The 13,702-nt window shown below is 40.3% G+C and overlaps 2 long non-coding RNA genes across 3 annotated transcripts in view; both read right to left on the bottom strand.

Annotated features, from left to right (window-relative positions):
* 1700016L21Rik (RIKEN cDNA 1700016L21 gene) overlaps positions 1-8,875 on the bottom strand; it is a 29,729-nt gene extending 20,854 nt beyond the window's left edge. Inside the window, exons 1-2 of the long non-coding RNA NR_040460.1 lie at positions 8,813-8,875; positions 4,671-4,730 (exon numbers count right to left, since the gene is read on the bottom strand). This is a non-coding gene — a long non-coding RNA (RIKEN cDNA 1700016L21 gene). The remainder of the gene's footprint in view (positions 1-4,670; positions 4,731-8,812) is intronic.
* Positions 1-13,702, bottom strand: part of Gm38673 — a 69,933-nt gene that overhangs the window by 43,296 nt on the left and 12,935 nt on the right. The gene's annotated exons all lie outside the window — the stretch shown is intronic.

Here is a 13,702-nt window from a genome sequence, read left to right as displayed (position 1 = left end):
CAAGTGCCCTTCTAGATAGCCTGGAGTGTCCACTGGAGGAAACAAAGCCAAAGGGTATAAATAATTTCCATCTCATTGATGTCCACTAGGAAATCAAAAGAACAAAATTTAATGGGGTCAAATGGCTCTTTCCAACAGATTCTGTAATAAGCAGAAAACTTAGTCTTAAGTCTTTCCTCAAACATTAACCAGACTCTGAACCAGGTACTAACAACAGAAGACTCAGCGCAAGACACCATTGGATGACAAGGAAGACACACACAGGCAAACTGACCACTCAGTAGTATGTCTCAAGGAAAAGAATAGCTACTTTGGGAGCTAAATACACAATTTCTTTCAGAGAAAGTGTCTCACAGAGGCAAATCTTTGACAGATTTGAGGGGAAATTAATATAATGGACTGTTTAGGAAATAGACTCAGAGGTGCAAGAGATAAGGGAGAGTGCTCCAAATGAGATGAATTGGTATTTAAGGAATGTCCTGACTTTAATATGAAATGTTTCTCCATGGTCCCATGTGTTGTATACACAGTATCCCAGATCATGGCAACATTTAGAGAGATTGTGGAAACTAGAAGATGGAACCTAACTGGAGGAAGTGAGTCACCAGAATCAGTTCCTAGTTTCTTTCTGTAAGTTCTCTTCGATCTATCTGCTGTGATCTAAATAGCTGTTCCCTGCCATGCACCCCAGCCACCAAGATGTTCTGACATGTCAATGTATAAAGTGAGAACATGACCACGCCCAGGTATGGTTCAGGGAAAGGTTTTTATTGTAGATGTGAGGGAAGGCACAGCCAGAGGGATCTGGAAGAGTCCAGAGCAGGAAGAGAAAGTGTTAGACTGAACATTGCCAGAAGACTGGAGAAGAGGAGAAGGAGGTTGTGAACAGGACCGGAAGACAAAGAAAGAACCAAGAGAGATGTGCAAGAGAGAAGGGACCAAGAAAAGAAAAAAAGGGGGGGGGGGAGTTAGAAGATGCCTGAGTAGTGGAGGGAGTTGAAATAATTGACAGATTAGCTTGGGTCTTGAAGATGAGATACAGCACACAGTCACTGCATGGATAAGGCCAAGGGCCTCTTCAGAGCAAGAATGTCTACTAGAAAGGCTGCATACAGGAATACAGCTTCTTCCCCCTACTCTTCCACCCACCCCCAGTAAAGCTCTGACTCTGGCAATGTCTCCAGGCATCTGCTTTGTAGGAGGCAAGTAGAAAAAAAGAAAAGAAAGTATGGGTTCCATGATTGACTTATCACAGTGAAGAAAGGGGGAAGGGAATAGTATTGGTTTTTGTAAAAAGATTTATTTATTATTATAGTCTAAGTACACTGTAGCTGTCTTCAGACACACCAAAAAAGGGCATCAGATCTCATTACACATGGTTGTGAGCCACCATGTGGTTGCTGAGATTTGAACTCAGGACCTTCAGAAGAACAGTCAGTGTTCTTAACCACTGAGCCATCTCTACAGCCCTCAAAAGTAGTATTGTTGAGAGAAAACATGAGTCATCGAGTTTGGTGGTGGCTGCAAGAGCTCTTCTAGATCTTGAAAAACCAAAAACAAGCAAACAAACAAAAAAACAGACTTCCCACTGGGTATGTGGTGTAGAGAGTGAGGCACATTGATTTGGATTTCAAAAGACAAAGTGAAATGTGTCACTTGTACGAAGTTCCTCTAGACAGAGAGTTACCCTGAGTCATAGAGATGGTTGGGTTTGGTCAGACAAAGAAAAGTGGAAAACCTATACCCCATAGGACAAAAAAAAGACATTGAAGACTGAGATACCATAACTTAGGTAGAAACTGTAGGAGTAGGGAAAAAAAGGACAGAGAGCCAACAGGATCTGTCATAGAAGGACTGTGAGGATATGCTATACAATATTACCTTGCCCCGTGATTATTGAAAATCTAGTTTTGAAAAATGTATTGAAAATTTTCAAGATACAGATCCTCTGTGATATTATAAACATGAGTGTATTTATCTAAAGGGTTTTGTAAAAGGTAGTCTTTTGTATCTGTGCCCCATCCTCACCAGGGTTAAATGCCAATATGAGTTTGATCCTTCTATCCACGATTCTTTACTTTTACTACACCCACCCACCCACCCATCCATCCATCCACCCACCCATCCATCCATCCATTCATCCATCCTTCCATCCTTCAGAAGTTAGAGCCGGGCGGTGATGGCACACACCTTTAATCCCAGCACTTGGGAGGCAGGCGGATTTCTGAGTTCGAGGCCAGCCTGGTCTACAAAGTGAGTTCTAGGACAGCCAGGGCTATACAGAGAAATCCTGTCTCAAAACAAAAACCCTGGGAGGGGAGAAGGGGGCCAGGAAGTAGAAACATAAGAACTCCCTGGATGTTGAGAATAGCTAAATGCAAAAGCCCTAGTTAGGGGGATCAAACCGAGTGCATTCAAGGTTGAGGCAACAGGGTGAACAAGCCACAAAGAAGAAGTTCAGCATAGCCTCATGGCCACATACAAGGACTCTCTTGCTTAATCTATTCCTTTTTTTTTTTAAGTTATTATGCATGAAGCCCTATTGTAAAAAGGCTGCAAGAGAATAGCAAAAATAAGGAGACCAGGCTTAAGACTATAGAGTAACCTCAGCAAAGGGTGATTATTTCTGGGCCAAGAATAGCCACAGTAGATGTGGTTTCTGGGTACATCTCACAGTTGAAGACAGGAGAGTTTGTTAATGAGTCTGACATGGGATAGGGAAACAGGAAGTACACACATAACAGTTGAGTTTCTGTAGCCATGACTATTCAGAGAAGAAGAGGAAGGAAAGATAGAGATAGGCTATTTTTTAATAATACAAACAAATATACCATATGCACATATGTAATATATACAAACACATAAATGTATACATACATATGCCATTTGATGTTTTTACAAAATTGGTTGACTATTATTCATTGAAAAAATAACAAGTAAAGGTATACAACTTGCACATTATTAAACATACTTATAATTTTTTAAAAATAAAATATGCTTGTAATATGTTATACTTTGGAGTATACGAAAGGAAAATTTTTCATTATCATACTCCATGAATGACTGCTTTTTAGATTCTGATAGCTACCTTGTATCTATATATTTTGAAGTTGTATAGTGACTGTTAGAATATTTCATTTTTGCACTCATTGAGACCAATAGGACTGAGAATTACAGTACTTTCCCATTTCAATTTATATTGTTTTTTAAATGACAGTCTAGGGAACTAGCCAATGTTTACAAAGTATTGTTTTCCTGAACCAAAATGTTTTCCAGCTTCCAAGCTGCCAGCTAATAAACTCTGTAGAGCAGAATGGAGTCTGAATTTAGAAGTTAGTCAGATCTAAAAGATCAAGCCAGGAGCGGCATGGTATTAAAAGAAGGAAAGTCCATGTTGGCTTAAAATCAACATCTGGGTTGGCACGAAAATCTGCTGGTAACAGAAGGACGTACTGGGAATTACTGTATTTTATTGTAGTCCTTTTTCACCCTGTCTCTTCTGCACTCGGGAATTAACTGGTAAATGTCATGTCATTGCTCTGATTTGGAAGGTTTGCTTTCAGTTTTCACAGTTTTACAAAGATACATAAAGAACCCCTTATTTTTTTAAGCTGGATTTTGAACCATATCAGATATTAAGCCTAGTTTGGCCATAATATTTTTCATCATTATACCATGAAAGTAATCCTTTTTCAGAACTCTTTTATCAGCAGTTCTAAGAACTCAAGCTTTCAAGAACTATGGTTACAGTTTTAATTTTGCTTTGACTTTGATATGGAAACCAATTGTTTTCATCCTGTGTTTCAAGATTAAATACTTTCATGATGTTTATAACATTAAGGCAACGGGATAAGGGAGATAGTAAAAAGCAAAAATAAAGATGCTGTTTTCTTAAATTTACTGATTGGAGGACCAGCAAGTTATCTCAGTGGGTAAAGGCACTTACTGTCAAGCTTTAGGGTCTGACTTCCATCCCCAACACCACAAGGTTGAAGGAGAACACAGAGTCCTAGAAGGTGACCTCCACATGTGTCCCATGGCACATGCATGTATACATATCTACACACAGACACAAACACACACAGTAAAAAAAAAGGGGGGGGATAATTTTTCTTTAATTTGTTGATTGGGGGAAAAACAGACATATTCTAATAAAAATAAGCTGTACTTTTCCACATCAATGTACTTAGGAAGGTCAGCCTTTGGAATGAGAAGGCTAAAACCCTAGCCTCATCCCTTTCAGACAACATGTTCTTGGAAAGAGTTATTAATACATCATGTGCCACAATCTATTCTTTGGTGCAATGGGAGTCGTTATAGCAGTTACCTCACAGTGTTTGTGGAGTGCAGGGAAATAGTTGAGTGAGTGGGTCACTAACTGGCAGTGGTTGCTATTATTTTATTGATCCTAACACACGGAAGCACTGGTCCACCTTCTTCCCAAGGGAAGGTGCAGATGTGTTCCAAGATGCAAGCCACAGAATGCAACTCTACGAAGTTACACCCTTATCTACCACAAAAGAGAACAAGAGCTAAGAAAGACCAATCCTTTCAAACACTGCCTTTTACACTGAGTCGTAAGAGCAGTTTCTCATGGGGAAGGTCAGAAACTGACATAATACTAGAGGTAAGAGGAGAAGAAAGCTAAATGGAAGGATTCAGTCCCTTACCTGACATCAGCTGTCACTCTTTCTCCTTGTCCCTGTTGGGATTCACACACCAAGTCTGTTCTGTGATCAAAAGAAGTATGTTGATCTGGAGTGCTTCCATAGTTAAATACATCTGACATATTTAAACTATAGGTTTGCGAGACACAGCACGATATTCAACTGATGTCTTCACATTTTCATCAGCACTATACACAGGGATTAATTAAAAGGCCAGTTCTGATGTACATTCTCACATTATTATTAAGCAACTAGGAAAATAAGTATTATGATACATAAACTTTCAACAATGTGGGAAATATTCAATGACTGGAAAAAAAAGAAAATGTTACATATCAAGATTCACTAAAATCTCTCTCTCTCTCTCTCTCTCTCTCTCTCTCTCTCTCTCTCTCTCTCTCTCCATGTAGGGAGAAGACAAAGACAGTCAGTTTCCAGCTACCCAGAGATAGGTCATCAGTTCCCAAAAATTCACATCCTTTGAAGTACTCAACAAATAGGAGCACAGACCAGCTAAGCCTCATTGCAGAAAAGGGTGTGTGAAATCAGTGGATTCCCAGGAGATGGGCACAGTGAGATCTGTGTCAGTGACTTTCTCAGGAAGGAACTCTACCAAGATGTCCAGTAAGACACACATAACCTCACTCGGTATTCAGTTGCCGCACTTACTGGCAAAGAAATAGGAGTGATTATGTTGTCTTGTTGCTGATCCTGAAGGGCAGGTGTGTGTCCAATGTTTAGCATGTGACTCTGGAACTTATGTGTACTGAGTGTGCAACGTTGCACTGTGTAGCATCTGGAAACACTAGTGGGTCCCTTTCCAGATGAGATCACAGCAAACCTATAAAAACCTGTTTTGGTTAAGCAGTGGTTCTCAACCTGTGGGTTGTGACCCCCTTGGTAGCCTTCTATATTAAAAAATGTCTACATTTCGATTTATAAAGGTAGCAACATTATAGATATGAAGTAGCAATTAAAATGATTTCATGGTTGGAGATAGATCACCACAACATTCGGAACTGTATTAAAGGGTTAATAATATAAGAGCAATAATGCTGAACCTTATAGCTCATGCTGTATTGATAACTCATCATTACCAGTTGATCTGTTCTGTGACAGACACTCCTTGATTTGTTCTGTACTTATCAAAGACACTGGAAAGTGAACACAAATCCATAGCATACACTCAGAACCACCATGGTCAGAGCCACTACAGTCAAGTAGGAAATGAGAAGAAGCTCAAATCATTATCACCCAATGGTCTCACTCCAACTCCTGAGCTTTCAGTCAGTAGACTCTTTCCCACTCCTGTTTATAATAACTTTACTTATAGAACTCATGTCATTTTCAAACAAAGATTTTGTTTTATAATTGGCAGTGTTAAAATGCAGATCCATAGGCCATAACTCAGATCTACTGGGTGGATAGAAAATAGAAAGGAGACTGGAAGTTTTCGTTTTAAGTAAGCATTCCAGGGTGATTTCTGTTGTATAGCTATGATTGTCATGCACTGTTCTAAATACAAAAGAAAAGAAAAAAGGACTCTCCCATTCCAACCTCCTGCTGAAGGAAAAGCAATAGCAAGCAAAGATAGGAAGAATTCATGCTGACCCTCTGAAGAGGTTTCTAAAAGTCCTGGATGGACCGCTGGAAGGAAGAGAGATGTGGCATCCAAAACCTGCTGTAAAAGGACCATAATAGCATCAAATGTTTCCTTTATCACTTTCATTCAAGAATAACAATATTCTCCACAACATAGCAGACTAGAGAACAGGGCAGGCTTGCAACTGGAGGAAAAGATACAGATGAGCTATAAAAACACACTGAGTAGAAACTAAGCTGTTAACCATGAAGCTGCCAGAAGCTTTTCTTTGTACACAGTTACATTCACTGCATTTTACACTTAAAACATTTTGATTTTTTTTTTCAAGAGTAAAAACCATTGCTCCAACTCAGGACTTTTTAAAAGTAATACATAACAACCACTCACATTATGTCATACGTAGAAATGTTGCAATGACTAATTATCCCTCATGACAACCCCAATGACCAGTGTGTGACTGGTATTTTGTTTACAGTCATTGCCCCAAACTGAAGTGGCAGTTCTGTGCATGAGTCTAATACTGCCCAGTAAAAGCAAGGAACCAAACAAACAAACATGTAGCAACAATCTAAACTTTGAAATTCAACCTTCTGTTCCCAGACTTGCTAGGGTACTAAATATTAAGATTTCTGACACTGTTTTTACATATAATGAATGACAAGTGAACATGAAATGAATTTCAGTCACACTCCAACAAGTAAGTTATGTACAGTTGTTATGTACCAGACTCCCAGTGATCTGTGTGTGAGTCAGAGAATCAAATGCCTCCCAGGGACAGACAGAGATAAGCAGACCCACATGGCCCCACCCAGAATCGACCAGGGTTAGTCACATTTGTTACACAGCATGGCCATTAGGTCCCATTGTCAAGAGGTGTTATAATCTAAGCACAATTTCCTGATTGATAAATATTGATGTGTTCACTTTAAAAAAAAAAAAAAAAGGAAAAACTCCATCAAAGTCAAACACAGGGGCCAGATCTAAGCTCTGGGAGCCAGATTTCAATGTCTGATTTAATCATAATTTCCCAAGCACAGATCCAAAACAAGAAAGTGGATCAGGAAAGCTATCTTTAGAGGATGCCAAGGGAATAAGTAAGTTTGGGGTTGAGAAAAAGTTGGGTGGTGGGAGAAATCTTCTTAGACAGTAAAATGCCCAGGGGCCAGCCTCAGTCATTTAGGGGTTGTCGAGAGTGGGCAGACTGGATCGGTGCGAAAGCAGAGTCTCAGGCAGTGATGCAAGCTGGCAGGTGACTCGTTGCTGTGCTTAAGCTCTGCTTGGAGACACCATGCAGTTTCTCTCTGTCTCTCTGTCTATCTGTCTCTCTGCCTCTCTCTGTCTCTCTCTCTTTCTTTCTCTCTCCCTCTCTCTCTCTCTCTCTCTCTCTGAATTCACCTCAGTCTTTTATTGGATACACAACTCCTTGTTGTACAATAATATATAATCAAAACCCTTTTCATTATTTTCCTCAAGCTCATTATTTTTCCTGAAAAAAAAAAAAAACATATAACTAATATCACCAGAAAGCACAATGCACACACATAGTCACAGTTGAGTGTCTGCTAAAGCAAGTTATACATTAACTTTTAACTCTCAGAAAAGCCTCCACATCACAGGTCATCTGGGCATAAACTTTCAGTTACACGAGATCAGAAAAATGCTAAACAGATCAGGGTAATGCTAATATTTTAAACTTGTCTAAATTCTTTGCAGAATCTCTTCCTCCAATTTATTGAGCTCATCCAAATATCTATTTGTACAGTGCTTTTCAAACTCTTTTCCATATGCAATATTCATTCCTCTTGCAACTTCCCCCAGAGCTCCTTCACAAGCCTGACTTCCATCTCCTAAAACGTGTGCCCTAGTTTCCTTAGGCAGGTGATGCCAGGGAGTCAAATCAGTATGTCCCAGTCTTTCCAGGAAGGTCAGCTCACTAATCCACCGGCCCCCTCCCAGGATCCAAACTCTCCTGCCTATCCTTTTATCTGTTTTACTATACATATATCTTCCAATTTTCCCCAATAATATTTCTGAATCAAACTTTCCATTATTGGAGATCTCCCTTCACGAGTGCTCTCACCATTGTTCACTAATCCAGTAAACCCACCTAGTTCTTTCTCTCTCTTATCCCTTGTATTTTCTACGGACATCTCTGTCCTTAGTGACCAAGGCTCAGTGTTCCTTTTCCTTGGGGTCTTTAATTCTCTTAACTACTAAAACTTCAGGTTTCTCAAATGCATTTCCTGCTTCAAACGTTTCCCGGTACAACTTAATCATCATGAGTTGGCTAAAATTTCCCAGAGAGCAATTAAGGCAGTCAGCCTTTGCATCCAGAATCCCTTGTGCCAATATGCCTGAGTTGGCTGCTTGAATGGGCAGGGCCCGAACAGTTTCTTCCTATAGGCATCAAAACCATATCCTCCACTACCAATGCCTTCAATCCCTTTTCCAAAAATGTCTACCAAAATTTGTATTTGAGGACAAATATGCTATTAAAAAAAAAAGTCAAAACAGACAAGCATTCAAGAAAGAGCAACGCCACCTGTGTACTAGAAAGCCAGAGATGCATTGTTCAGGTTGATGATGCTCCTGCCACCAAATCTGTGTCAGGCAGCCACATTCGCATCCATGTCGCACCTAACAGTGAAAAGCTGGAGCTCTGTGATGTCATAATCTAATTCAAGAGCCAACTGTATCTCATAAAAGAGAAACAGGTGAGAACACATGAGCAGATTGGTTTAAAACTTTTTCTGAGCTGGAGATGTGGGTTGTCTTGACTAACATGCAGAGACCCTAGGTTTCAACATCATGTAAAGCCAAAAGTGAGAGCACACAGCCTTAATCCCAGAACTCAGGAGATGGAGACAGGTACATCAGAAGGTCAAGTCCTTCCTGGATCAGTAGATGTTCTCTAGGAAAAATGGCCCTATTACTCTACTCAGCTTGCTCAGTTTAAGGTCATTGTTCAAGGAGGAAAGATGACTGACAGGAACACTTCCAGATATCTTTAGCATTCATCAAATCCTGGCAGATAGGGAGACGTTAGCCTGTATTATAAATTCAGATCTCTCCTAGGGCCACAATACTAGGCTGAGCATAAAGAAGAAAGAGCATCCTCAGGAGACCTATCTCTCAAAGTATTTTAGCTGCAGGCAAAAGAAAGGATAGGGTGAAGGTCAGTTAGTACATTAGGACACACCCCTTGCAACTAACAGCTTCAATGGGTTCCTACTTAGAGAGACTGACTCTTGATGCCTGTAGAATAACTAAACATTTTCCATTCATTCAGTCTGTGATTGAAAACAAATATAGTCAGAGAACACTCTTCTTCCATCATGTAGGAATAAAGACAAACCAGTGAGGTTTTTCCTGTGGTGTCTGTGTATCATTAACCCCAGACACTCATGGTCAATGATTCCCATGGCCTTTTCTAAAAGAAGAGAGAAGAAAGACTGTATTTCTTAGGTTTCATATTTCTGCTTAATTATTTGGAATTACAAAAAAAAAAAACCTGGAAATTTTTAACGTACAACATCATTCACCTTGAATTCAGGGAAAGAGTAAATTTTCTGTTGTCTGGAATTTTCTAAAGGGTGATTCCCTGTGGAAGTCAGATTTCCAGTCACATCTTCTATTGCTGGCCCCCTTTCTCCTCTTCTTGATTATTTCAAAATTATTCGTTACTTAAATCATCACAGAACTGTATACACAAGTGCTGTATTTACATTTCCGCTTCTCCCTTGCCCCTCCTGTGTCTCTTCAACTCCTTGTCAAATTATTAACCTCTTCTTCATTACTGTTGTGCACATGTACATGCACACACACACATACACACACACACACACACATACACACAAGCAGCTATCATCTGCATTTGTCCCAGTTCTGAAACCCATGTAGACACTCATCTATGTCTTAACACCACAAGAAACACACAACAACACTCTCCTACAAGGACAAAATGAGCAGTTTCAGCTTCACTCATTCATTCATCTCCAATCTTAGGTGTAATTCATTCATTCCTGAACCCTCACCTTTTCTTTTTTCTTTTTTTTTTTTTTTTTTTTTTTTTTTTGTCTCCCTTAGCCTTAGGATGTTCAGTTTAGGCACAGCTGCTACAGACTAAGAACTCTGGGAAATTGGGGGAAACAACCAAGACTTTCCACATAAATGAAAGCACTGGTCTCTGAAACACCCTTGATTTTTGAAATAACATTTTGGCCAGCGTCTTAGTTTATATTTCCTGTTGCTGTGAAATAATAGCCTGACCTAAAGCAACTTCAGGGAGAAAGGTTTAACCTGGCTCACTGGCTCATGTCAAGCTTCTTAAGAGTACTGTCCAGCACGGCAAGGAACCCTTGGTAAAAGGAAGACAAAAGCTTGAGACAGATGCTCACGTTGCATCTGCCACTGAGAAGGAAAGGGCATGGATGCATGTACTCATCTCTCTTTCTCTTTTGTATTCAGTCCGGGACCCTAAGCCCAGTGAACGGCACTGCTCAGTTTTAGCCTGAGCCTTCCCACCTCATTTAATCCTGGTAACATGATCCCTCACAGGAGTGTTTCCTGGGAGAGCCTATCTCCCTGGTAATTCTGGATTCTGACGAGTTGATGGTTAACAGTAGCCATGAACATAGTGGAGCATGTGTCCTTCTTACCAGTTGGGGCATCTTCTGGATATATGCCCAGGAGAGGTATTGCTGGATCCTCCGGTAGTACTATGTCCAATTTTCTGAGGAACCGCCAGACTGATTTCCAGAGTGGTTGTACAAGCCTGCAATCCCACCAACAATGGAGGAGTGTTCTCTACACAATGGAGTACTACTCAGCTATTAAAAAGAATGAATTTATGAAATTCCTAGCCAAATGGATGGACCTGGAGGGCATCATCCTGAGTGAGGTAACACATTCACAAAGGAACTCACACAATATGTACTCACTGATAAGTGGATATTAGCCCAAAACCTAGGATACCCAAGATATAAGATACAATTTCCTAAACACATGAAACTCAAGAAAAATGAAGACTGAAGTGTGGACACTATGCCCCTCCTTAGAAGTGGGAACAAAACACCCTTGGAAGGAGTTACAGAGACAAAGTTTGGAGCTGAGATGAAAGGATGGACCATGTAGAGACTGCCATATCCAGGGATCCACCCCATAATCAGCTTCCAAACGCTGACACCATTGCATACACTAGCAAGATTTTATCTAAAGGACCCAGATGTAGCTGTCTCTTGTGAGACCATGCCAGGGCCTAGCAAACACAGAAGTGGATGCTCACAGTCAGCTAATGGATGGATCACAGAACTCCCAATGGAGGAGCTAGAGAAAGTGCCTAAGGAGCTAAAGGGATCTGCAACCCTATAGGTGGAACAGCATTATGAACTAACCAGTACCCCAGAGCTCTTGTCTCTAGCTGCATATGTATCAAAAGATGGCCTAGTCGGCCATCACTGGAAAGAGAGGCCCATTGGACACGCAAACTTTATATGCCCCAGTACAGGGGAACGCCAGGGCCAAAAGGGGGAGTGGGTGGGTAGGGGAGTGGGGGTGGGTGGGTATGGGGGACTTTTGGTATAGCATTGGAAATGTAAATGAGCTAAATACCTAATAAAAAATGGAAAGGGAAAAAAAAACAGTAGCCATCACAGCCAATTAAGCAGCTTAAAATTATTTGTAATAAGAAATTACAAATCTCTTATTAATAATAAGAGATTTAGCACTGAGGGGTAGGAGAAGAAATGGACAGCTCAGGAGGAAAAGATTCTCTGTTCCCATTACTGTACCATTTAACACGCTAGAAAAAGCAATTGGCTAAATGGCAGCGTTGAAAGGGTATTCATAGGAACAACAATATGAGCTAACCAGTACCCCCAGGGCTGTGTCTCTAGCTGCATATGTAGCAAAGGATGGCCTAGTCGGCCATCACTGGGAGGAGAGGCCCTTGGTCTTTCGAAGATCATATGCCCTAGTACAGGGGAATACCAGGGCCAGGAAGTGGGAGTGGGTGGGTTGGGGAGCAGAGCAGTGGGAGGGGATAGGGGACTTTCAGAGAGGAAACTAGGAAAGGGGATAGCATTTGAAATGTAAATGAAGAAAATATCTAATAAAAATAAAAGAATCCTTGCAAAGAGAGAATAAACAGATTATTGTTAAGTTTGGTATTGAAAATGACTAAAATATTACCTGTAGCAGACATTTTCTTCTTGACTTCACATTTTAATAAACTGCAAAAATATCCTAAATTCTCCTGTATCTTCACTGTTTTCCTGGTATTTTTAGAGTCACACTGAAGCTTGATCTCTAATCTAAACCCCAGATTAAAGAGCTGATCTTCCAGAAGCTATTCCAAGAAGAGCAGCATTACAATCTTGGAGTTTAGATGAGAGTCTCAACACTCCCAGAAACAGGTAGACAATCACTTAAATTGTAAAAGTGATAGTTTGCCGTAATAATTGTCAGTCTTTCAGTGAAAGGTACACAAAATTGAAATCAAACAGCCTCCTCTCTAACACGTCTATAAGATCTTTAGCATCATTAATAGGTCCCTTTAAGTCTTGGATCCTCAGTCTGATACATGAAGATATTCTAGCATTCTCTACCTCTCAAAGATTTAATGAGCTAAACTATGCAAAGTAGAGAGTAGTCAACTGCCAGGAAGTGCTGAAGAGGTAATTGTCCTGAGAGAAGTGACATTAGGAACAAGATGTGGTTGTTACATTCAAGGGTAATGAAAGTAGAGATGCATTCAGAATCCTGCACAGGGAATTAGGGACACCATGTTTACATCACACAAAAAAACTCATTTTCTGTCTCACGGTCCAATATCCTTTCTGCAGCTTAAATTCTGCACAAGACAATGTCAGCCTTTTGTTCAGCAACTTACAAAGATTTAAGCAATGAATAGCACCAAAGAACTTCAATCAAAAATTATATGATAAATCTTCTTTTAAAATATAGCACAATGAGTACTTTTTGTTTAAAGACCAGGCTATCTTTTAACCATTTCAATGAATTCCTGGCCATTTCTCCTCAGCTGTATTCCTACTAAAAAGACCTCCTTCCCTCAGTGACTGTCAATTACAGACCGGCCAAACTGCAGGGAAAGTCCTGGTGTGAAATTGTTGTCACCCTTGAGGCCATTTCCAACCCAGTTTCCACACTGACTACTTTATACCAGCAAAGCTCAGCATTCTGTTGCTCTACTGGGCCTGGAGCAATCCTGAGGGGAGGGGCAGGTAATTAATGGAATAATCTAGCAAATGGAATAGCCAAGGAATTATATTTTGGAGGTTAAAAAAAAGAAAAGTCACTCTGATAAAGTATCAGTTTACTAGTTGATGTGCACAGGAAGTCAGAGATGCTCCATGCCTGCTCCGCTAGGTTTTCACTTTGCTTTGATCTGATGATTGTTATTCTGTGTCTGCCT

This window comes from Mus musculus, chromosome 1 (genome assembly GCF_000001635.26).
Source record: "Mus musculus strain C57BL/6J chromosome 1, GRCm38.p6 C57BL/6J".
Lineage (NCBI taxonomy): Eukaryota > Metazoa > Chordata > Mammalia > Rodentia > Muridae > Mus > Mus musculus.
This window is presented reverse-complemented; position numbering and strand designations above follow the sequence as displayed.